Source organism: Lissotriton vulgaris, chromosome 4_1 (assembly GCF_964263255.1).
Source record: "Lissotriton vulgaris chromosome 4_1, aLisVul1.2, whole genome shotgun sequence".
Classification (NCBI taxonomy): Eukaryota; Metazoa; Chordata; class Amphibia; order Caudata; family Salamandridae; genus Lissotriton; species Lissotriton vulgaris.
Genome location: NC_141691.1, coordinates 307,033,182 through 307,059,794, shown reverse-complemented (window position 1 = coordinate 307,059,794; position 26,613 = coordinate 307,033,182).

Here is a 26,613-nt window from a genome sequence, read left to right as displayed (position 1 = left end):
TCTTCCCCTAAACATGTTAAGATCGTGGCTAGGGCCCTGGATATGATTTTACTATTTAAAACTCTCAGATCTTTTTTTGAAGAAAATTAATAGCACGACTTGCTTCACCTTAATGTCTCTACAAATGTGTATTTATTGTGTTGATTTCTGAATTGCTGATGTATGCATCCCTGAGTTCAGCTGCCACAATAAGCCTTGAGCTCGACCAATCAAAGGGTGAGTCACAAGTAGTTTATAGAGGCCTTCGGCAAACGTCTCTGGGGGTTTTCTGAGAAGTGTGTTTTATAAGCACGTATAAAGGAGGTATAGATTTCTCCATGGTTGCCCACTCCTACATTTGTTATTTACTTATTTCTATTTAGGATATTTGTTTCGCGTGAGCCTAGTCATAAGGGTTGAAGAATGTTTCACAAAGAACATGAATAACTTAACAAGAGAGTAACATCAATGGCACCTCGTGCTTCACTTCATGCTGTTGAATCGTTTACACTTTACTAATGAACCAGGCGTTTGCTTGTATTTTGATTATGGGGTAAAACCATCTGGTACTCACAGGCTGATCCAGCATGCACAGGCCGCGCTGATCCCTCTATCATTTCCAGCATGTTGTACCGCAACTTTGAGAAATAATAATAATACGACCAACACCGACGACACCCTCGCACCCGCCGAGCACCTGCACTTCCAGGTCCATATCAACCCCAAGACCACCCTCAGAGACACCCTCATCTACAGACCCCAGGGACCACGCACACAATTCAGCGAAGACATCGCCGACTTCATCAGCCCGCACGCCCTCTGCTCCGCTGACTACATCCTCCTCGGGGATCTCAACTTTCACCTGGAGAACAACAATGACTGCAACACCACCACCCTGCTGGACAACCTCGCCAGCCTAGGTCTCAAGCAGCTGGTGATCACCCCCACCCACTACACCGGACACACACTCAACCCCGTCTTCTCATCCAGCAAGGACATCGCCTTCAGCCATGCCACCGGACTCCACTGGACAGACCACAGCTGCGTCCACTTCAGCTTCAGAAGGACCACGATCCACCACCACCAGCAACAGGTTGCAGGCAGAAGCTGGAACAAGATCACAACCGACCAACTCGCGACCTCCCTGAGCATGAACCCCCCCACCAGCACAACGAACCCAAGCCAGGCGGCCACCAACCTCACGGATCAGCGACTGCACAGACGGCCTCGCCCCCCTGAGGATGCTGCCTAGCAGACCCGGCAGCAAGAAGGCCCCATGGTTCACCGACAAACTCAAGAGCTCCAAGAAGAACTGCCGAGCCCTCGAGAGAACCTGGCGCAGAGACCCAACTCCGGACAACAGGGCTGCCCTCAAGCTCACCACCCGAAAGCACCACCAACTCATCCACGCCACCAAGAAAACCGCATTCAAGGAACGACTGGACAACAACGCACACAACAGCAAGGAACTCTTCAACATCGTCAAAGAGCTCTCCAACCCCAACGCGGGAAAAACGACATCACTCCTTCACAAGACCTCTGCAACTCCCTCGCCTCCTACTTCCACAACAAGATCGCGGACATACACAACAGCTTCAGCACTCAACCGATGCACGCCACTACCAAACCACCGCCCCCCACCACCACCCTCCGCGCCTGGACCCCGATCAGCACCGAAGACACCGTCCGCACGATGAACTCCATCCACTCCGGATCTCCGACCGACCCCTGCCCTCACCACGTCTTCAACAAGGCCGACGCTGTCATCGCACCCCACCTGCGAGACATCATCAACAACTCCTTCGACACCGCTACCTTCCCGGAGAGCTGGAACGCCGAACTCAGCGCCCTCCTCAAGAAGCCATCAGCCGACCCCACCGACCTCAAGAACTACCGCCCCATCTCGCTGCTCCCGTTTCCTGCAAAAGTCATCGAGAAGACCGTCAACAAGCAGCTGGCCGCCTTCCTCAAGACGAACGGATCCCTCGACCCCTCGCAGTCTGGCTTCCGGGCCAACCACAGCACCGAGACCGCCCTGATCGCAGCCACCGATGACATCCGAGCTCTGCTCGACAACAGAGAAACAGCGGCCCTCATCCTCCTAGACCTCTCCGCAGCCTTCGACATTGTCTGCCACCGTACCCTAGTACAGCGCCTCAGCAACGTCGGAGTCCAGGAGAAGGCACTGGAGTGGATCATCTCCTTCCTCGCCGGAAGGACACAGAGAGTCCGCCTCCCTCGATTCAGATCTGAAGCCACCGAAGTCATCTGTGGTGTTCCTCAAGGCTCCTCGCTCAGCCCAACCCTCTTCAATGTCTACATGAGCCCCCTCGCAGACATCGCACGCCAGCACAACCTCAACATCATCTCCTACGCCGACGACACCCAGCTGACCCTCTCCCTCACCAACGACCCCGCCACCGCCAGAGCCAACCTTCACGAAGGGATGAAAGAGGTAGCCGAATGGATGAAGAACAGCCGCCTGAAACTGAACTCGGACAAGACGGAAATCCTCATCCTGGGATCCTCACCCTCCGCCTGGGACGACTCCTGGTGGCCCCCCATTCTAGGCAGCGCACCCAAACCAACAGACCGCGCACGCAACCTGGGCTTCATCCTGGACTCCTCCCTCACCATGATCAGACAAGTCAACGCCGTCTCCTCGTCGTGCTTCAACATCCTGCGCATGCTACGTAAGATCTTCCGGTGGATCCCCACCGAGACCAGGAAGACGGTCACCCAGGCCCTCGTCACCAGCCGTCTGGACTACGGCAACTCCCTCTTCGCCAGAACCACCGCCAAACTCCAGAAGAGACTCCAGCGGATCCAGAACGCCTCAGCACGACTCATCCTGGACATCCCCCGTCGCAGCCACATCTCCGGACACCTGAGAGACCTGCACTGGCTCCCAGTCAACAAGAGAATCACCTTCCGACTCCTCACCCACGCACACAAAGCCCTACACAACCAAGGCCCAGGATACCTCAACAGCCGCCTCAACTTTTACGCTCCCAAACGCCAGCTTCGATCGACCGGCCACGACCTCGCCGCCGTCCCCCGCATCCGAAGAGCCACCAAAGGGGGACGGTCCTTCTCCCACCTCTCCGCCAAGACATGGAACTCCCTCCCGACCCACCTCCGCCTGACCCAGGACCACCTCGCCTTCAGGAAGCAACTCAAGACCTGGCTGTTCGAGCAGTAGTGGACCCCCCTCCCCTAGCGCCTTGAGACCCTCCGGGTGAGTAGCGCGCTATATAAATGCTTTGATTGATTGATTGATACATATATATATATATATATATATATATTCCGATGGAAATGGAATGAAAATATAAATAAAAAGAAAACTTGACGAAGCAATTCCTTTTGGTGAGTGCGACCCATCTTTTTGGGCTTCCAGAAGTGTGCAAAAATATTTTAACGGCCTGGTCCTGCCGTTCGAAACCGCACCACAAATAGATCGCCGGTTATGCAGGGCAGCTGGACTAGTAAATCTGGAATCTTATATCAAGGATACTAGCTACATCCTTAGAAAGATTGAGCAAATTACTTGGGATGATTCATATTACCTGCTTATAATGGATGTCATTTCATTGTACACTTCCATAGCAAATGACATGGGTATAAATGCCTGTAAATATTTTTTACAACAAAGAAACATACATCTAAGTGATCATAATCGAATGCTGTTGGAAATGTTGGAAAGCTGCCTTACTGGAAACATCTTTCTCTTCTGAGATGAAATGTACAGACAGTGCAACGGAACGGCTATGGGTTTTTCCTGTAGTCCATGTTATGCCTGCCTCACCATGGGATGGTGGGAAAAGGAAGTGGCATGGAATATTCAAAACAACAAATATGTGGAAAATATTGTTCAATGGTCAAGATTTATTGATGACCTAATAATTGTGTGGAAAGGAACAGCATTGGAATTCCAGGAGTACTTTGATATACTGAATACAAGTATAGAAACTTTAAAATTCACTTATCAAATGGAAAAAAGTGAAGCCATCTTCCTGGATACAAAAATCTACATAAAGGGCAATAAATTTCAAACCACTCTTCATCGGAAAACAACCGCCACAAATGCCACCCTACAAGCTGACAGCTTCCACCAAAAATCATTTATCGAAAGCATTCCATACGGAGAATTTCTCCGAATACGCAGAATCTGAAGTGAGGAAAATGAATGGCTGAAGCATAGTACCAACACTGCGAAAAGTTTCAAAAATTGAAAATACAATGCCGGCACTGTAGGAGACTGTTGGAAAAAATCAAATGAAAAGACAAGAAGTGATTGCTTGACAACAAAAACAAAAGCAACAACAAATCCAACAGAAATAAGATTTATCAGACTATACCCAAAATTCGAAAACGGTGAATTTGATTCTAAAAAAGAACTGGAAGATTCTAAAAATGAATAGCACCATTTGAAAAATGGTGGGAGATCACCCTACAGTGACGTACCTCAGAGTAAAGAATCTAAAAGATCATTTGGTGCATAGCCATCTAGATACTCAGAACAAAAGCAAAGAATGACTAAAAACCAAAGGCTTTGTCAAATGCTACAGTTGCAAGGTCTGTCAAATAGCCAAACCTACATCGGAAATCCAAATGGCCAACAAAATAATGTGGAAAATCCAAAATGTAGTCACTTGCAAAAGGAGATATGTGGTGTACAGAGTTGAATGCCTCTGTAAATTAAAATATATAGGGAGTACAACATGTGAATTGAAAAAGAGAATTTTGGAACATACTCGTACAACCACAAATAAAGACAAAAATAATGCCATAGCCAGACACATGGAATCGGTCCATAAGGGGGAGTGAAAAATGCTGAAATTCTATGGCATCGACCAAGTGACAGAAAGCAAACGAGGAGGAAACCTGGAAAAAATACTCCGTCAAAAGGAATCTCGACATATTTAAAACATTTAGGACAATGACCCCGTTTGGTTTAAATCAGTCAGAAGAGTTATATGTGCATCTATAGTATAAAAACATGAATATTATGAAATAGAAAATGCAACTGTTATATATATATAAAATGATATGAAATTATACCATATTTTGCACATGTAGCGGTGAAAAAACTGTTGGTAGACCACATCGAACCAGCAACTGATTGGGTTAATTATTAATATGTCTGAAAATGTTAATGCCGATTACTGACAAAATCCCTGTTTAGGTTTTGATAGTTTGCACGACTTGTATTACCAAACAAAAGGCACATACTATATGTCCCACAAGTCTTAGGGGCTGGTCTCCAAAAAATTGCAGGAAATGATGTAATCGCCCTTTTCAAACTTGTTTAAATCACGAAGAAAAAAAACTGTTGTTAGATGCCGTGATCAAGCAGCGGCTGCTGCGAATTTATTTATTTATTTATTTAAGAAGCTTATAAAGTGCGCAGCTACACCCGACGGGGGTGTCCCGACGCTGAGAGTACAAGTTAATCACGGGAGGGGGACTACCAGGTTCATGTGCCTCCTGACCTGAAGCTACAGAGGGCCACGGGCTCGCTTAATCAGAGTTTGGTGAACAGCCAGGTTTTTAGTTTACGTCGGAAAACTTGCTCTGACTCAATGAACCTAAGGTCCAGAGGAAGGCTGTTCCAGTACTTGGCCGCAGTCACTCCAAACGTTCACTCCTGGCGAGCCTAAATCTGGGTGCCACCAATAGACGGAGACTGTTAGATCTCAGATGTCTTGCTGATACAGATAATTTGAGTCTTTTACTAAGGTAAGCCGGGCCAATTCCATGTATAGCCCGAAAGGCAAGGATCAAGATTTTGAATTGAATGCGACGGGCGATGGGGAGCCAGTGTAGGTCGTTCCGGTATGCTGTGACCGAATTGCGGGTAGGGATGTTTCCAATAAGTCTAGCTGCCACATTCTGAACAATTTGCAATCGGTCAATGAGATAGAGGGGGGCACCGGCATACAAGCTGTTGGCATAGTCCAAATGTGCCGTAATAAGAGCATGGACAATCGTTTTGCGGGATGTCTGGGGGAGATATGGAAAGATCTTCCTAATCATGCGCAGCTTTCCAAAGCAGACCGCGGTAACTCTGTTGACCTGAGCTTTGCAGGACATAGCGTTGTCCAAATGGAAGCCAAGATTGCGGGCCGACTGTACAGGACTGGGAGGGGGGTTCAAGACAGTAGGCCACCACAAGGTGGCGGGGGCCGATTTCTGGCTAAAAAAGAGAACCTCCGTTTTGTCCGTATTCAGGGCTAGATCATTAGAAGCCATCCATGCGCAGATGTTGCCAGGGCAGTTGCGAAAGTTGGAAAAATGGGAGTCAGAGTGGTCTCTAAAGGAAAAGACAAGCTGAGTATCATCAGCGTAAGAGACCACCCTGACCCCCCAGGACTCAACTACCCTGGCAAGCGGGCCTAGGTACACGTTAAACAAAAGAGGGCTCAAGGCTGAGCCCTGAGGCACACCGCACAGAAGGGGTTTATCCTCTGATTCAAAGGGACGAAGAAGAACCCTTTGAGATCTCCCTGAGAGGAAAGATTTAATCCATGCCAGGGCCGTGCCACCAATCCCCAGCTGCTGAAGGCGAGTCACAAGTATGTCATGTGCCACTGTATCGAATGCAGCGGACAGGTCGAGGAGGACCAACATGGCCTCCTCGCCCCTGTCCACTGATTCCCTGATTGTCTCAGATACCTCCAGCAGCGCAGTCTCAGTGCTGTATCCGGTTCTAAATCCGGACTGGGAATCGTGCAGCAACTGGTTAGATTCTGGGTACAGGGCCAATTGTTTCTGGACCACTTTCTCTAGGATCTTGGCAGGTTTAGGCAGAAGAGAAATAGGGCGATAATTACTGAGTTGGGAGGGATCCGCATCTGGTTTCTTTAAAATGGGGAGCAGCCTAGCTTGTTTCCAAACTGAAGGGAACTGACCAAGGGCCAAGGAAGAGTTCCAAATGGAAAGGAGAGGGTTGATTAAAACCGGGGCAAGATTACCCATCACTTTGGCAGGGACAGGGTCTAATGGTGATCCTGACTTAACCTGGTTTAGTTGTTTCATAGCTGTATCTGGCGTGAGCTCATAAAAAAAATTAAATGAGCATTGCTGGGGGTGTGACTCTTCTAACCGCGGACTGGAAGGTGCGGAATCAAAAGAGGAAGATAATTTAATAATTTTTTCCTGAAAGAAATCAGAAAGTCCATTACAAAGGGCTTGAGTGGGGGAGCTCTTGGACTTCAAGGCAGGTGGATTCACAAAATCCTTCACAATTGTGAAGAGAGTTTTGGAAGAATTCTCTGCCTGTTTAATAAGTTGTGAGAAGTAAGCTCTCATCGTGGAACGTTTAAGTTTTTGAAATTTATTCAAGGCCATCTTATAGGCTAATTTGGTAGTAGGGTCATAGGACTGGCGCCATTTACGTTCCAGCTGTTTGCACCTATTCTTTTCCTCTCGCAACATAGGGGAAAACCAAGTGGCAGACGGACGAGATCTAGAGGAAGTAACAGGAGCTAGTGGAGAAATGGTATCTAGTGCAGAGGTAAGGGCAGAGTTATATCTCACAACTTCCTCATTAAGATCTTCCGTTGAATTAAACTGATAGAGGAAACAAGGGTCAATGGTATCACAGGTAACTTTGGACCATTTGCAACCATTTTCTCTGTTAATGGAGGAGGGAAGGGGCAGGGAAGGGATCGTGATTTCAAAAGGGAGAAGAAAGTGTTCAGACCATGTGAGGGGCAGAGAAGGAAGGGAGGTTATGCCGGGATGGTTCGTGAAAATAAGATCAAGGGTATGACCCGCTTTGTGGGTAGGGCCCTTAATTAATTGGGACAGAGTTAATCCTTGTAAGGTTTCGAGAAGAAAGGATGCTTGTGCACAGGAGGGGTTGTCGACATGTAGATTGAAATCTCCCTGCACCGTAAAATAAGAGTGTTTGAGAGAGAGATCAGCAATAGCGTGCAGTAGAGTGTTAAGAGATGAAGTAGTGGCTGATGGGGGGGTTGTAGACCAGGATGCCGGCAAGGATAATGATGGCAAAATCCGTAATTGTGAAATGCATGGCTTCAATAAGCCCAAGGTTAGGTATTTTTTTGATACTCAGGTTGAGATGAGATTTCAAGATAACAGCAAGGCCCCCTCCAGATTTAGAATTGGCTCGATTGATACCCAGCAATCGATAGCCAGGGGGAGTGGCCAAGTGTATGTCCGGTTTGGAAGAGTCTTTAAGCCAAGTTTCCGTAAGGAATAATATATCCCACTTTTGAGTTTCTAATCATAGCCAAATATCAGAGGCATGCGCCGGCAATGATCGACAATTAATTAAGGCGGCCTTTAATTTAGAGGGGGACTGGGGTTTAATGGCTTTCTGAATGGGAGAGCCCCGATTTCGCTTGACGGAAATGGTGAGTTTGCACAGAGAACAAATGTAAGTAGACTTCTCAAGGCCTAGGGGGTTGCAAGAGACAACGGGGGTACAGACGCCTTGTCTTAATAGATTAAGCTGATTGCTGGTCCAGGTGATTATTGGAGGCCGAGAGGCAGGGGGACCGGCGCTAGGCGCGGGCCCGGCACGGACGGGCGCAGACGGGCTTGCCTTAGGCGCGCCCGCTGCGCCCGCCCGCTGCGCGAGCGGGATGTCCCCTTACTTTTATCCATTTGCGGAGGAGGGTGGGAGGCGTCCAGGAGCTGGAGCGCTACCCTGCCTCCCTCTGAGATGGCGGTTTCGCGTTCTCCCAGCCAGCGTGAGCGCTGTGCTTGGCTGCGCCAGGGGAGAGAGAGCAGTTTCAAGGACCCCTAGGACGAAGAAATCTCGTCAGGTCTGGCAATGAGGCAAGTTCCGATTTAAAAGTTAAAATATATACAAGTCTTAAAATTCACTCGTATTCAAGTCTGCAAACAAGTTTTAAATCACATGCATACAGAATATTTTCAAGCACATGCAATAATGCCTTTAGATACTAGTAATGAGGGAAAGAAGGAGATGCCCCCGGCTTCCGCCTCAGGGGTGAAAACAAGAAACGCGTCGGATTTGTTTGTCTTGTTAGAGTGACTGATGGAAATGGAATGAAAATATAAATAAAAAGAAAACTTGACAAAGCGATTTCTTTTGGTGAGTGCGACCCGTCTTTTTGGGCTTCCAGAAGTGTGTAAAAAAAAACATATATATATATATATATATCTATATATCTATATATCTATATATATATATATATATATATATATATATATATATATATATATATATATATATATATATATATATATATATATATATATATATATATATATATATATATATATATATATATATATATTACCTACTGGCGATAGCCAGTAGGTATATATAGTAAGGACCTAGCTACCATAGGATATCCGCAGCATTCTATTGGGAATAACTTTGGCGCCGGTTGAGGAATTAGCATGTAATTTTCCAAAATTTAGGCCAGCTCCGATCCGCTTCTTCCCTTAAAGTTTCCGGGGGATTGGTCTCATGCGAAGGCCGTGAAAAAAGGGGGGTCCCAAAACGTGTTTTCCCCATGTTAATTTCCGTAGGACGAATAGACAAGGTTACAGCCCGAACCGCTGAATGGAATCACACCAAACTTTGCAAAATTGTAGGGACTGGTACGCAGAAGTGTCTTTTCTATATTTGGTGAAAATTGCTCCAGTGGTTATGATAAAAATTTACTTCAAAAACACATATATATCTGGGCGCAGCCTAACCACACATCTCATCGTGAGATCTGATTGGCTGTCAGTACTTCATCCAAGAAGTGTTAGCAGCCATCTTTGGACCAATATACATGATAGCACCTCATTTGAAAGCATTGTAGTTAATAGTTACATTATAAATCATTTGTTGATGGTACCATACTCATTTTAGGAATTGTGGTGTGTTCTAAGGTGATTTTACCATCTGAAAAAGCCTTCTGCTGGGATATCATGAATCATGTTTGAAAGAAAACTATTATCTCATGCTTTTCCCACAGTGGTTTGGATGGGGATCTATAAGCTAAACTGAAAGCATATTTTCTGTAAATTCACATTATCTTTCTCAGTCATGTGAGAATGAAGTCTGACATTCTCAGTAAAACATGTACATACAACAAGGACAGAGACTGTCAGTTGATTCCTTTGTGTTCTACTGCAGCCTCCTAGAGTGTTCTAAAGAACAACTAGAGCGCTAACAATCCTACTTATTACAAAGGTATGGCACACCTGAAGCCATCTTGATTGAAATAAAGTGGTAACTCTTAAAACATTTAATTTAAAAAGGAACAAAATAAGGGGGTATATTTTGCCATAGAAAGTATGATTAGTGCTACAGAAAGAAAGATTAGGGCACATTTTGAGTGACTTCTCAAATCCTCTTCTATTTCATTAAAAAATTCTGACCTGCAGTCTCCCAAGATGGCCACCAGAGACAAAAGAGCCCAAATGTAGCTCAAATATCACCCAGAAGTATCCCAAGTATAGCCCAATGACAGAATGTCCCAGAGTGTTGTAAAGAACAACTAGAGCGCTAACAGTCTTACTTATGACAAACGTATGGCACACCAGAAGCCATCTTGATTGGAATGAAGTGGTAAGTCTGAAAACATTTAATTTAAAAAGGAAAAAAATGAGGGGGTTCATTTTGCCATAGAAAGTATGATTGGTGCTTCAGAAAAAAAAATTAGGGCACATTTTGAGTGACTTCTCAAATCCTCTTCTATTTCATTAAAACAATTCTGACATGCAGACTGAAACATGCACTTTGAACAAAAGGCAGCAGAGTTGCATGGTGAGCAGTAGCTTTACTACAGTGATCTAATGAACAACTAGAGTGCTAACATTCAGAATTTATGGCAAATGTGTGACACATCTGAATGCCTTCTTGATGGAACCAAAGTAAACAAGCATTGACAATGCAATAGATCTCGCCCTCGTTTAAGTTAAAGCCATTCTGTTTGTAATGAGGTGGCTTTTTAGCTTTGGTGTTTTTAAACCTTTCATGTAAATAACATGCATATGTATGCATATATGTATATGTATGCATGCATTTATATTTGTATTTATATAGATATGCAGATTATATATGTTTATATATGTATGTATTACCTACTGGCGGTCGCCAGTAGGTATATATAGTTAGGATTTTTTTCCTATGGGATTTTTGAAAATTCTATGTCTAATAACTTTGGCGTTTGTGAACGGAATTGGCTGAAATTTTCAGAAAAATGGCACATTTTATTTCTGAGCAGCCCCTGAAAATTTTGGGGGGTTTCGTCAAGGGGGGGCCGAGAAAAAAGGGGGGCCCCAAAACGCGTTTTTAACATTGAGTTTTCCATAGGGCGGTTGGCCTCACTTTTAGCTCAAACGGATGAATGGATTTGCACGAAACTTGGCAAAATTGTGGGGACTGTTAGCCCGATATGCCTTTGCTAGGTCTCAATATATGTGCTCCAGTGAATTTTGAGAAATTAACGTTTTAAAAAACAGATATATCTGTGACAGCGTCCCGGGTAGCGCTCCGGTTCGCGTACTTTTCGCGTAACGGAACTTTGCGAAGCAAAGCTGATTGGCTCTCCGGTGTCTGTCAACATTCTAAACAGTCCGGAACGGCCGCCATCTTGTCTCTCGGTAGGATCGAGAGACAAGAGGAGGAGAAAAACGAAGGGGGAATTTAATGAAAGGGGGCAAGGTAGACCCCTCTTGATCCCCTAGGAATGATGTTGGGGTTATTAAAGGGTCCCGTGGGGCAAATAAAAAAAAAATTATTTTTCGCAGTAGAAGCGCTTCCCGGTACGCGAACCGGGTCGCGAACCTGTAGCGTAACGGGAATTTGCCATTTTGTGTTTCGTTTTAATTAAATCACAAGATGGAGGGAAAACAATGTGGGAAATGGGTATAAGGGGGCATGGGTGACGTATCCTGACCCCATATGTTTTCTGAGGGTGGCTGAGGATGCTCATATATGTTGATACATGTCTTCCAGCGGCTGCGCGTGAGCGGAATTTTTTTTTGCTACGTGATGTCTGTTAACGTTCGATTCGAAAGAAATCAGGAAGTGTTGACCACCATTTTGTCACTGCGAGTAAATATATTGTTCATTTCAAAGCGATGGAACATGGAAAAGGGAGAAGGTAGAGATTGTCTTGCTGCGTAGTTTTTCTCTGGGTGTGCAGTAAGGCCCCGGTTGTGCTTATACTCACGGTGGGGTCTTTGAACACTTTAGCAAATGATGATCCAAGCTGAGTCAAAGGAGGGTGTCAGTCGGGGGGGAGCAATGGTGCAGTTTTCACTTTCATGTCTAAGTGTTAAAATCCGGTTTGCGATGTCAACATAATCGGCGCCACCTTGTCCCCACTCAGGCACGTACGCTCTAGCAAGCAGCAGCCATTTTGAAAGCGCTATGGCCCCTCTGCCCCTCACCGGTCCCCAGCCCGTCTCCCTGGCGCTACGAACACCCCCCCTCTCTGACCTCCCCGTTCTCTCTGTGGAAAATTAATCCGTATTGATAAACATTGTCTGCGCCATCTTGCTTTTTTTCCAATGCCACACTTTTGTCGTGCACGGCAGCCATTTTAGATGCCTTGACCAGACCCACTCTCTGCACGCCGCCGATCCTCAGCACGGCTCCCTACCCTCGCAAGCATCTCCCCCACGCACTGGTCACCCCTGCTCTCTCTCTCATGCATGGGCCATAAACCTCCCCCCATCTGTGCTGCTCTTCCCTGAGAATCACACCCCATGCCCGCCCAACTCCTCCCTTTCACCCTATTCACTACCGCACCCTCTGACACTCCTCTTCCTCTGTGTCCGATTGTCCAGGTGTGTTTCTGGATGTTTCAGACTGAAGCTGGCGTCAGCATGAGAACACCACCATCTCGTGGCTCTGTCGTGGCCATTCCGTGAGCAATCATGGCAGTCGCTCCCCACCGGAAGTCTGCGGGAGTCGGGGGCCCCGGTGACTCTTGTAGAATCTTCAAGGCTGAGGGGACGCTTTTGGGAATGGGGCCCATGCCCTAGCAGTCAAGCGTCCGAGTTCCAAGGTTGCCCTGAGCCATCCTTGCAGGCCAGGCCCAAGTCTGTGGAGCCGACCGCCATTTTGTGAGCTCCGTGGCAGCCGCCTGTCGCTGTACCGCAAGATTGGGTGCAATTCCGTTGGATGGCAAGTGAGACGCTGTAATAGCAAGAGCAGGCGCAATTCAGCTGGCCGAGCGAGGCACTGTGTCGCAAGAGCGGGAGCAAGTCAGCTGGTCGAGTGAAGCGCTGGGGTGTAGATGAGAAACCTCCACCTGGGGAGGTGGGGGAGGCTCGTTCGCGCCGCCTCTCCCTTCTAGTGCACCCCACGCCGTCTCCTGGCGCAGGTATATGTGATGGTTGGATCAGGGCACCGCAGGACGTGTCTTCAGGTCAAAAGGATTGTGGGACAAGGTGTGGAGCAGGCGCAATTCAGCTGGCCGAGCGAGGCACTGTGCCGCAAGAGCGGGCGCAAGTCAGCTGGCCGAGTGAAGCGCTGGGCTGTAGCTGAGAAACCTCCACCTGGGGAGGTGGGGGAGGCTCGTTCGCGCCACCTCTCCATTCTAGTGCACCCCACGCCGTCTCCTGGCGCAGGTATATGTGATGGTCGGACTAGGGCACCGCAGGACGTGTCTTCAGGTCAAACGGATTGTAGAACAAGGTCCAGAATGGAAGAGTCACCAAAAGGCAAAAAGTTCCGCCTGACCCCGGGATCCGGCCGCCTATGTCGGGGGCGATCTCAGGCCACACCAGGGCAACAAGACTTGGGGAGGGGGCAGAAGCCAAGCGCCCCCTCCGAGTCCGCGCCACCACACCGCCCCTCGGGGGCCTCCGTCAAGCGGTTCATGGAGGCACCACATCACATTGCTTTCCAATGCAGTCAGGTCATCAAACAGCCCCCACTTACTTTGTGAATAGTGAAGCTGCAGCATGTGCAAATGAGCTTCAGACAGTGTTACAAGCGCTGCTCGGAACACTCAACTATGGCACCCAACATCCAGGACTTATGCCATTTGTGCAAGGCAGTGACATCGAAGCATCTCAGGGACCAAGCAACATACCATATCCAGAGTCCTTCCTACAGCCTCTGCCTTCCTTCTTACCTAGTTATGGTTCTTTCAGTCCCACTCCAGGCTTTTAGTCTGTGGATGGAAAACCATGAAACTACACTCACCTATGAAAATCTTACTATTGATGTTTGACTGAGGCCAAGGAGATCAGAGTGCATGTCTGTGTAAGGTGATGAACCTCTGGGGAGATGATGTTACGTTTAAACGTAGCCCCTGAGTGCTTAGTTCGCTTCTGTTCTCTGTCACTGTTGTTGATTTTGAGCCCCAAATACAAAGGCTTGTTGTTGCTTGTGAATCCCCAAGTGTATATTTGCCCATACTGATCCATCTCGTAGGCCACAGAGTAGTCGGGGTGAAATCCCGGGAATGGCGGCATGCATTTGGATCGATGTTGTAGCAGGCTGCAATGTAAATAGTTATTTAATAAAACGTTTTACCCTGTTACTTTGCTGGTGTGTTGTATATATTTATAATATTTGCATAGGGTTTGTCGTTATTTTGGGCGGGGTGGGCGGCGGAGCCGAACTGTCTTGCAGCCATAATGGTGTCGAGCTGAGTTCCTCTCAATAGTTTCGTATTTCTCATGAGGGGTTGTTCCTAAGTTTCTATTTTAGCGAGGTCAAAAAGAGATCCCATTAGTGGCCTACTGATTTTGCTTGATTCCTTTTGTTTTTTTAACGATTTTTCACTATCTGCAAAGACTAAACAGAGTATTGCGACTCTGTGCTTGTTTGTAAATAGAGAATGAACCCTTCACTATCTGCAAAGAGAGAATACTCCTAAATGAAAAGAGGGGGGGGCAGCGTTCAAAGCACATCAGCGTGCATAAACACGAAAATGTTTTTACCTACCACGTACTTCACATTTTAAAGCTTTTGATATTTGCTATTAAAAAACCATTGAAATTCACTGAAAAAACCATAGGTTATAGACCATATATAGTTAGGAATTAGCATTTACAAAACCTTGAAAATTCACTGAAAAAACCATGGGTTATAGACCATATATAGTTAGGAATTAGCATTTACAAAACCTTATTTTACTCACACAAAACCATTGAAATTCCATATATAGTTAGTTGCACTAACTATATATCGCGCAACCGCAATCCACTGCTGATGATGTCACATATTACATCATTCATGACATGGTCAGTGACATCACTGATGACATCACTGATGACATCTCAAATGACATCACTGATGACATCACTGATGACATCTCAAATGACATCACTGATGACATCTCAAATGACATCACTGATGACATCACTGATGACATAACAAATGACATCACTGATGACATCTCATTTGATATCAATGGTCACATCACTTATGATATCATTCATGTAACAATACAATGCATCTCCTCACACTTTAATATAACCTCTGTTATATCCAGTGTAAAATACAGATTATAATTTTTTAAACCATTGACACACCAATACTAGTTACTACTTACGCACTCACTGATTTCTATGTCTACACACACATTCACTCATTCACCCATACAATCATTCATACATACAATCACTCATCTTTACAACACTATCATATGCACTCATACACCTATACAGACACTCACACTCTGCCACTCATCCATGGAGTTACTCACACACCTAGTCAGTCCTGTAAAGAATCAATCACACTTCCATTTTCTAATCAATACAGTTAAACATAGAGTACCTTACATTTTCAAACATATACTAACACATACTTACTCTCTTATACAATCATTGATACAAGAACACATTGATCTGCACAGAGTCACACATCTCCCAGCCAGCCACACACACACTCAGTCTCCCATACAAATACTTGGACAATCAATCAATAACCCATATAGTTACTCATATAGCTACTGATCAACACATGCAGCAGTTTACAGAACAACAGACATAATGATGCACAAATTAAGACAGTTTAGTCACTAACCCCTGCACTCAGTGAGACACATTTAATCACTCACTCACTCATACAGTCAGTCATGAACCTACTAAATCCTTCATCCAGACACTTATACATCCACTCATTCTTCAATATGTAAGACATATTTTAACTTTACAGAAACAGACAGTCACTGGATGTTGTCATCAGTGATGTCATCAGTGATGTCATTTGAGATGTCATCAGTGATGTCACTGACCATGTCATGAATGATGTAATATGTGACATCATCAGCAGTGGATTGCGGGTGCGCGATATATTGTTAGTGCAACTAACTATATATGAAATTTCAATGGTTTTGTGTGAGTAAAATAAGGTTTTCTAAATGCTAATTCCTAACTATATATGGTCTATAACCCATGTTTTTTTCAGTGAATATATATATATATATACACATATATACATATATAAATGCATATGCTTATATATGCATATATATATGTGTATATGTGTGCGTGTAGAGAGAGGTAGAGAGGTAGAGGTGTAGAGGTAGAGGTAGAGATGTAGAGACTAGTAGAGAGAGAAGTAGTGAGAGGTAGAGAGGTAGAGAGTGAGTAATAGAGAGTAGAGAGAGAATAGTAGAGAGTAGTAGAGAGTAGTAGAGAGAGTAGCAGAGAGAGAGTAGTGGAGTTAATAGTAGAGTGAGTAGTAGAGATTGAGTAGTAGAGAGTGAGTAGTAGAGAGTAGTAGAGAGTAAGTAGTAGAGTGAGTAGTAGAGAGCAGTGGAGAGTGAGTAGTAGAGAGTAGTAAATAGTGAGTAGTAGAGAGTGAGTAGTAGAGAGTGAGTAGTAGAGAGTGAGTAGTAGAGAGTAGTAGAGAGTGACTAGCAGAGAGAGAGAATAGTAGAAAGTAGTAGAGTGTGAGTAGTAGATTGAGTAGTAGAGAGTAGTAGAGAGAGAATAGTAGAGAGTGAGTAGTAGAGAGTGAGTAGTAGAGTGAGTACTAGAGAGTGAGTAGTAGAGAGTAGTAGAGAGAGAGTAGTAGAGAGAGTAGAGAATGAGTAGTGAGTAGTAGAGAGTAGTAGAGAGTGAGAAGTAGAGAGTGAGTAGTAGAGAGTAGTAGAGAGTGAGTAGTAAAGAGTGAGTAGTAGAGAGAGAGTAGTAGAGAGTGAGTAGTAGAGAGTAGAGAGTAGTAGAGAGTGAGTAGAAGAGAGTAGTAGATAGTGAGTAGTAGGGAGTGAGTAGTAGAGAGAGAGTAGTAGAGAGTAGTAGAGTAGTAGAGAATGAGTAGTAGTGGGTGAGTATTAGAGAGTAGTGTAGTAGTAGAGAGTAAGTAGTAGAGAGTAGTGGAGAATATTCCAAAGTTTGGCACAGCACCTCTTGCACAATAAGTCCCATCAAATCATATCACTTCGAGTCCTTATTGAAGTGCTGAATCTTGGTGTATATTCAAATGCTTTTATTTTCCTTAAGTTTATGTACCACAGACAGCCGACGCGTTTTGTTCTGTACAATAGAACTTCTTCAGGGCGTTCTTATTTCCTTCAAGTTATGTCGGTATCCTGTTGTCATATAACTAAATATTTCTTCCAAATGGTAGACGAGATGTAAGTACATTCTTATTCAAAGTGACTAGGTATCAATTTTACCCAGACAATTCGGGCAGACTTGAGTAATTTATAGCATCCTCAAAGTCAGTCTTGCAAAAATTCCAAAGTATAGGACATGATAATCGAAATCCAAATGTTTCTCAAGAAAAGTCATTTTCAATCGTTCGGAATATCGTAGTTTGGGCAGATATGACCCAGGGACCCCCCGTATGCAAGGGGAATCAGTCCCCCTCTGCAAACGCGCCAGAGGCCCGCGTTGCAGAGAGGTGTAAAAAGGGGCATAGCCTCATTACACCTCTGTGCAATGCAGCCCCCTGGCGCATACTGGAGGTTCCAGGTGGGCTAGTTGGCCCCAAGGGACCCCTAGTATGCAAGGGGAATTAGTTCCCCCTCTTCAAACATGCACGGGGGTTGCGTTGCAGAGAGGTGTAAAAAAGGGTGTGGCCTCATTACATCTCTCTGCAATGCAGCTCCCTGGCGCATACTGGAGGCTCCTGGTGGGCTAGTTGGCCCCCAGGGACCCCCAGCATGCAAGGGGAATTAGTTACCCCTCTGCAAACGCGCCAGGGGGCTGCGTTGCAGAGAGGTGTAACAAGGGGCATACCTCATTACACCTCTGCAATGCAGCCCCCTGGTGCATACTGGAGGTTCCAGGTGGGCTAGTTGGGCCCCAGGGGCCCCCAGTATGCAGAAGGAATTAGTTCCCCCTCTTCAAACATGCACTGGGGCTGCGTTGCAGAGAGGTGTAAAAAGGGGCGTGGCTTCATTACACCTCTCTGCAATGCAGTCCCTTGGCGCATACAGGAGATTCCTGGTGGGCTTTCAGGTTTTATATAGTTAGGAATTAGCATTAAAAAACAACTTTGAAATTCACTGAAAAAAACATATGTTTCAGGCCTTATATAGTTAGGAATTAGCATTTAAATCCTTGCAAATTCACTGAAAAAAACATAGGTTTCAGGCCTTATATAGTTAGGAATGAGCATTTAAAAAACCTTTAAAATTCACTCAAAAAACTATAAGTTTTAGGGATGTTATAGTTAGATGGACATTTCACTCATACCAAACCATTGAAATTACTCCTATATAGTTAGTTGTACTAACTATATTTCGCGAACCCGCAATCCACTGCTGATGATGTCACATATTACATCATTCATGGTCAGTGACATCACTGATGACATCTCAAATGACATCACTGATGACATCATTGATGATATCCTCCAGGTGACAATCACATACACCTTTTCATACACTAGTAAAATATGTCATCACTCTTTGTAAAATACAGAGTATCATATTTGAATCCATTGTTACAGCAATACAAGTATGTAAAAACCCACTCAGTGATTCATAGATGCATAAACACATCTAATCACTTACCTGTAGATTCACCCATGCATGCTGTCAATGAACAATAGAACACTATCAAACATACTTATACACCTAAATCGACATTGCACACCAGCACACATCCTTTTCTTATATGAAGTCATCCTACTCACTTATGCAAACAATGGATCATACTTACATATTTACTTAGATACACACTTATAAAAACACAACGTCATCTATTCATTTAGATAGTAAGTCATACTTAGTGAATCATAAAATCATTATTACAAGTATAAAGTTATCCATACAGTCACTCACACAATCATTGAGTCTTATGTATACTTATTTATATACAACAACTGACACATACACTGCCTTTTATTTTTCTAGTTTGTTGGACATGTACCATTGAGAAATATATTTGCTCATCACCACACCCATAAAGATAATCACTCACCCAAACAACTGTTAGAACATGGAGTTTTAACTTCATATATCTAGTGAATCAACGATTCACACATCTTTGGGCAGTCACAAACCCCCCACCGAACCACACACACATTCACTCTCAATCAATCGATCAATCAGGAGTTTGTTAAAGCACAACTACTCACCCGTAAGGTTCTCAAGGCGCTAGGGGTGGGGGGGGGTGCTGGTTTCATTCCACCAAGGAGGGGGACTGTCGAAGAGCCAGGTTTTGAGGTTTCTTGCGAAGATGGGGAGCGATGTTGTCTGTCTGAGGTGGAGCGGAAGGGCGTTCCATGCTTTGGCCGCGAGGAAGGAGAAGGAGCGGCCTCCCGATCTGGTCTTTCTGGTGCGGGGGACCTCAGCGTAGGAGAGCTAGGCTGATCGTAGGGTCCTTTGGGGTGCGTGGAATTTGAGCCGGCTGTTCAGGTATGCTGGTCCGGGGCTGTGGAGGGCCTTGTGTGCGCGGGTGAGCATCTTAAAGGTGATTCTCGCCTCGACGGGGAGCCAGTGGAGTGTGCGCAGGTGCTGGGAGATGTGGCAGTGTTTTGGCAGGTTGAGGACCAGTCTTGCGACGGCGTTCTGGATGTTCTGTAGCTTGCTAATGAGGTTTTTGTTTATTCCAGCGTAAAGTGCGTTGCCGTAATCGAGTCTGCTGGTGACCAGGGCATGAGTGACTGTCTTTCGGTGTTCGAGGGGATCCATTTGAAGGTCTTACGAAGGAGGCGGAGGGTGTGGAAGCAGGAAGATGAGACAGAGTTGATCTGGCGGTCCATTTTGAGCTCGGAGTCCACGATGATTCCCAGGTTGCGTGCGTGGTCTGTGGGGGTTTGCGAGTTTCCGAGGACGGTGGGCCACCAGGTGTCGCTACAGGCGTCGGGGTTTGGGCCCATGATGAGTACTTCTGTTTTGTTGGTGTTTAGTTGTAGGCAGCTGTTTTTCATCCATTTGGCGACTGCTTCCATGCCTTCTCGAAAGTTGCGTCTGGCGGTGTTGGGCTCGTTGGATAGGGAGAGGATGAGCTGTGTGTCGTCTGCGTATGACACGATGTTGAGTCCGTAGGTTCTGACGATGGGGGCAAGTGGAGCCATGTAGACGTTGAAGAGCGTCGGGCTGAGGGAGGAGCCCTGGGGGACTCCGCAGGTGGTAATTGTAGGGCCTGAGTGTAAGGGGGGAGTCTGACCCATTGCGTCCTGCCGGAGAGGAAGGAGCAGATCCAGTCGAGGGCCTTGTCCTGGATTCCTGCGTCGTAGAGTCTGCGTATTAGGGTTCGGTGGGAGACTGTGTCAAACGCCGCTGATAGGTCTAGGAGGATGAGGGCTACTGTTTCTCCTTTGTCCAGTAGGGTGCGGATGTGGTCTGTTGTGGCGAGGAGGGAGGTTTCCGTACTGTGGTTTTTTCTGAAGCCGGATTGGGAGGAGTCGAGGAAGTTGTGTTCTTCAATGAATGTGGCGAGTTGGCTGTTGATGGCTTTCTCGATGACTTTCGCTGGGAAAGGGATCAGGGAGATGGGTCTGTAGTTTTTGAGGTCGGTGGTGTCCACTGAGGGTTTCTTTAGGAGCGGGTTGACCTCGGCGTGTTTCCAGTCATCGGGGAACGAGGCGGTCGCCAGGGAGCAGTTGATGGTGTGGCAGAGCATGGGTGCGATGGTGTCAGCGGCTCGGTTGAAGATGTGGTGGGGGCAGGGGTCTGTGGGGGCCCCTGAGTGGATTGACTTCATTGTCTTCAGTGTGTCTTTGGTGGTGAGGGCTGTCCAGTCATCAATTGCTGGTTTCCGGGTGTCGGGGGTGGTTAGCGAGGGTTCAGTGTGTTGGTTGTATTCGTCGAAGTTGTCGTAGATGTTCTTGATTTTGTGGTTGAAAAAGGTGCTGAGCTTGTCGCAGAGGTCTTGTGAGGGAGGGATGTCAGTAGACTCGCTGGTGGGTTGGGCGAACTCCTTGATGATGCTGAAGAGTTCCTTGCTGTTGTGTGCGTGGGTGGAGATTCTGTCTTCAATCGCTTTTTATCTTGTTTCTCTGATAAGTTGATGGTGAGCGTTGGTGGCGGCTCCGAAGTTGTTGTGGGCTTCTGTGAATTTGGTGTTTCTCCAGGCCATTTCGAGGCGGCGGCATGTGCGCCTGGACTCTCGAAGTTCGGTGGTAAACCATCTGGCTTTCTTGGCAAGGGTATTGTTGTTTCTCTTGAGGGGGGCTAAGGTATTGGTGCTGTCCGAGATCCATCTATGCAGGGTTCGGGCTGCGGTGTTGGGGTTGTCGTTTTCCGCGATGGTTGGGGTGGAGCTGTTGAGTGAGGAGATGAGCTGGTCATCGGTGATTTTGGTCCAGTTTCTTTGTGGAAGCAGGTGCTGGTGTCTGTGGATGGTGGGTGATCTGAAGGTGAAGTGGACGCAACGATGGTCGGTCCATGGGAGTTCGGTGGTGTGGCTGAAGGTGATGGAGTTTCCTGTATTGAAGAGGGGGTTGAGGGTGTGTCCTCCTGAGTGCGTGGGCTCGGTCACGATCTGGCAGAGTCCAATCTTGTGGAGGTTTTCCAGGAGGCATGTGGTGTTGGGGTCCAGTTGATTGTCGAGTCACCTGGGTGGGTGGGGCGGTCCTTCCTGTAGATCTTGTATCCTTGGGGGATGGCCATGGCGATGTCCGGTCCTGAGGTGGCAATGGTCCAGGTTTCGGTGAACAATGCTACGTCTGGGGTGGTGCTGTCGAGGAGGTCCCAGATTTCTGTGGCGTGTTTGTGGAGGGATCGGACGTTGAGGAGGATGCATTGCAGGGTTTTTGGTTCGGTTGTGTTCTTGTGGGCGGGTTGTGCTGGATCCGTGTTCTTGGCGGTGCTGCAGGTGTGCCGACAGCGGTGACATCTGAAGGGTCCTTGGGTGTCGGCTGGTGATGCTAGCTTGCAGTTGTTGTTGCAGCCTGGGTTGAGTGCGTGGAGTGCTTCTGCGTCGTAGCGTTGGCGGGGCAGAGGTCCAGGGTTCCTGGTGCTGGTCGCGGATGGGTCACGGACGGGCGCAGACGTGCTTGCCTTAAGTAGGGGTCGGGGAGGGCTGGACAGCTGGGAGGCGGGAGCGGGGAGAGGAGCTGGATTGGGCCGGTCGCGCTGGGGGGGAGGGGCCGCGGGGGCAGCAGCAGCGGGGAAAGGTAAAGGGAGGAAAGAAGGAATAAAAAAAAAGGGAAAATAAGCAGAAATAAGGCACAAAAGAGCAGAGATGCAGAAAAGGGCAGAAAGGTGAAAGATGGAAAGGGTAGAAAAATGAGTGAAAACGAGTGAAGGAGCAGAGGGGGAGAAAGGGAAAATGGGCAGAAATAAGGCAAAAAAGAGCAGCGGTGAAGAAAGGTGAAAGATAGAAAGGGTAGCAAAACGAGTGAAAACGAGTGAAGGAGCAGAGGGAGAGAAAGGGAAAATGGGCAGAAATAAGGCACAAAAGAGCAGAGATGCAGAAAGGTGCAGAAGGGTGAAAGATAGAAAGGGTAGACAAATGAGTGAAGGGGCAGAGTGAGAGAAAGGAGACAGAGGTCCACTGGACCAACAGGGATGAGGTGCAGGGAAACCTGCGGGTGGAGGAGGGCCTCAATCACTAACACTCAAGACTGCTGGGGCAGGGGCACCTCACTTAATGGTGGAGCTGCGAGGGTGGGAGAGCAATTTCACTGACAATGAGTCAGTGGTCTTGCTCTCCCATACAAATACTCAGTTAACTAATCAATAACTAATATAGACTTTCACATAGCTAGTAACCAACTGGAGAACCAGTTTACACAACAACTGACAAAGTGATACAGACATTTAAACAGTTTAGTCACTATCCACTATATTTAGTGAGACACTATAAGATGGTCAAGTAAACAGTCAATTACACTGCTACTAAATACTCCATCCAAATATTTATTTTTATATATCCAGTCATTCTTCAATGCAAATTGTTATATTTATAATGCATATTTAAAGAACGAAGCAAACCACATTGACTGGATGATGTCATCAGGGATGTCATCAGTGATGTCATTTGAGATGTCATCAGTGATGTCACTGACCATGTCAAGAATGATGTAATATGTGACATCATCAGCAGTGGATTGCGGGTGCGCGAAATATAGTTAGTACAACTAACTATATAGGAGCAATTTCAATGGTTTTGTATGAGTGAATTGTCCATCTAACTATAACACCCCTAAAACTTATAGTTTTTTGAGTGAATTTTAAAGGCTTTTTAAATGCTAATTCCTAACTATATAAGGCCTGAAACCTATGTTTTTTTCAGTGAATATATATTTATATATATATATATATATATATATATATATATATATATATATATATATATATTCACACAGAAAAAACCATAGGTTATAGACCATATATAGTTAGGAAATGCGCATTTACAAAACCTTATTTTACTCACACAAAACCGTTGAAATTCCATATATAGTTAGTTGCACTAACTATATATCGCGCACCCGCAATCCACTGCTGATGATGTCACATATTACATCATTCATGACATGGTCAGTGACATCACTGATGACATCACTGATGACATCTCAAATGACATCACTGATGACATCTCATTTGACATTACTGATCACATCACTGATGATATCATTCATGTGATAATATGATGAACCTCTTCAGACTCTAATATAACCTTAGATACAATCAGTGTAAACAGACAATCACAGACTGTCACTCATCCATGGAGTTACTCACACACCTAGTCAGTCATGCAAAGAATCAATCACACCTCCATTTCCTCAACTATACAGTTATACAAACTTTACTTATTCAAACATATACTAACACATATTTACTCTCTTATACAATCCCTGATACAAGTTCACAATGATCCATACAGCCACTCACACATTCACTGGCTCTTATGCACAGTTATTTATATATGTCAACTCTCACATGTACTGTGTTTTACATATGTACTTACTTTGACATGTAGCACTGAGATATCCATTCACTCACCAATACACTCATGCACACAGTCAACCGCCCATACAGCTGTTTCCACTTGCACTTTTGAAACCATACATCTAGTGAATCAACTGCTCACACATCTATGCACAGAGTCATACACCTCCCAGCCACCTACACACACACTCAGTCTCCCATACAAATACTTGGGCAACCAATCAATAACCCATATAGTTACTCATATAGCTACTTATCAACACATGCAACAGTTTACAGAACAACAGACATAATGATGCACAAATTAAGACAGTTTAGTCACTAACCCATGCACTCAGTGAGACACATTTAATCACTCACTCATACAGTCAGTCATGCACCTACTAAATCCTTCATCCAGACACTTATACATCCACTCATTCTTCAATATGTAAGACATATTTTAACTTTACAGAAACATACAGTCACTGGATGTTGTCATCAGTGATGTCATCAGTGATGTCATTTGAGATGTCATCAGTGATGTCATCAGTGATGTCACTGACCATGTCATGAATGATGTAATATGTGACATCATCAGCAGTGGATTGCGGGTGCGCGATATATAGTTAGTGCAACTAACTATATATGGAATTTCAATGGTTTTGTGTGAGTAAAATAAGGTTTTGTAAATGCTAATTCCTAACTATATATGGTCTATAACCTATGTTTTTTTCAGTGAATATATATATATACATACATATATAAACATATATCATCTGTATATCTATATAAATACAAACATAAATGCATGCATACATATACTTATATGCATACAGATGCATGTTATTTACATGAAAGTTGAAAAAACAGTAATAAAAGCAAAGCTAAAAAGCCACCTCATTACAAACAGAATGGCTTTAACTTAAACGAGGACGAGATCTATTGCATTTTCAATGCTTGTTTACTTTGGTTCCATCAAGAAGGCATTCAGATGTGTCACACATTTGCCATAAATTCTGAATGTTAGCACTCTAGTTGCACATTAGATCACTGTAGTAAAGCTACTGCTCACCAGGGACGTCTGCTGCTGGTATTCAAAGTGCATGTTTCAGTCTGCATGTCAGAATTTTTTTAATGAAATTGAAGAGGATTTGAGAAGTCACTCAAAATGATCCCTAATTTTTCTTTCTGAAGCACTAATCATACTTTCTATGGCAAAATTAACCCCCTCATGTTGTTCCTTTTTAAATTGAGTGTTTTCAGACTTACCACTTCATTCCAATCAAGATGGCTTCTGGTGTGCCATACTTTTGTCATAAGTAAGACTGTTAGCGCTCTAGTTGTTCTTTAGAACACTCTGGGACATTCTGTCATTGGGCTTTACTTGGGGTACATCTGGGTGATATTTGGGCTACATTTAGGCTCTTTTGTCTCTGGTGGCCATCTTGGGAGACTGTATGTCAGAATTTTTTAATGAAATTGAAGAGGGTTTGAGAAGTCACTCAAAATGTGCCCTAATTTTTCTTTCTGCAGCACTAATCATAATTCATATGGCAAAATATACCCCCTCATTTTGTTCCTTTTTAAATTAAATGTTTTAAGAGTTACCACTTTATTCCAATCAAGATGGCTTCAGGTGTGCCATACCTTTGTAATAAGTAGGACTGTTAGCGCTCTAGTTGTTCTTTAGAAAACTCTGGGACATTCTGTCATTGGGCTATACTTGGGCTACATCTGGGTGATATTTGGGCTACATTTGGGCTCTTTTGTCTCTGGTGGCCATTTTGGGAGACTGCATGTCAGAATTTTTTAATGAAATAGAAGAAGATTTGAAAAGTCACTCAAAATGTGCCCTAATTTTTCATTCTGCAGCACTAATCATACTTTCTATGGCAAAATATACCCCCTCATGTTTCTTTTTAAATTAAATGTTTTAAGTGTTACCACTTTATTCCAATCAAGATGGCTTCAGGTGTGCCATACCTTTGTAATAAGTAGGACTGTTAGCGCTCTAGTTGTTCTTTAGAACACTCTGGGACATTCTGTCATTGGGCTATACTTGGGCTACATCTGGGTGATATTTGGGCTACATTTGGGCTCTTTTGTCTCTGGTGGCCATTTTGGGAGACTGCATGTCAGAATTTTTTAATGAAATAGAAAAGGATTTGAGAAGTCACTCAAAATGTGCCCTAATTTTTCATTCTGCAGCACTAATCATACTTTCTATGGCAAATTATACCCCCTCATGTTGTTTCTTTTTAAATTAAATGTTTTAAGAGTTACCACTTTATTCCAATCAAGATGGCTTCAGGTGTGCCATACCTTTGTAATAAGTAGGACTGTTAGCGCTCTAGTTGTTCTTTAGAACACTCTAGGAGGCTGCAGTAGA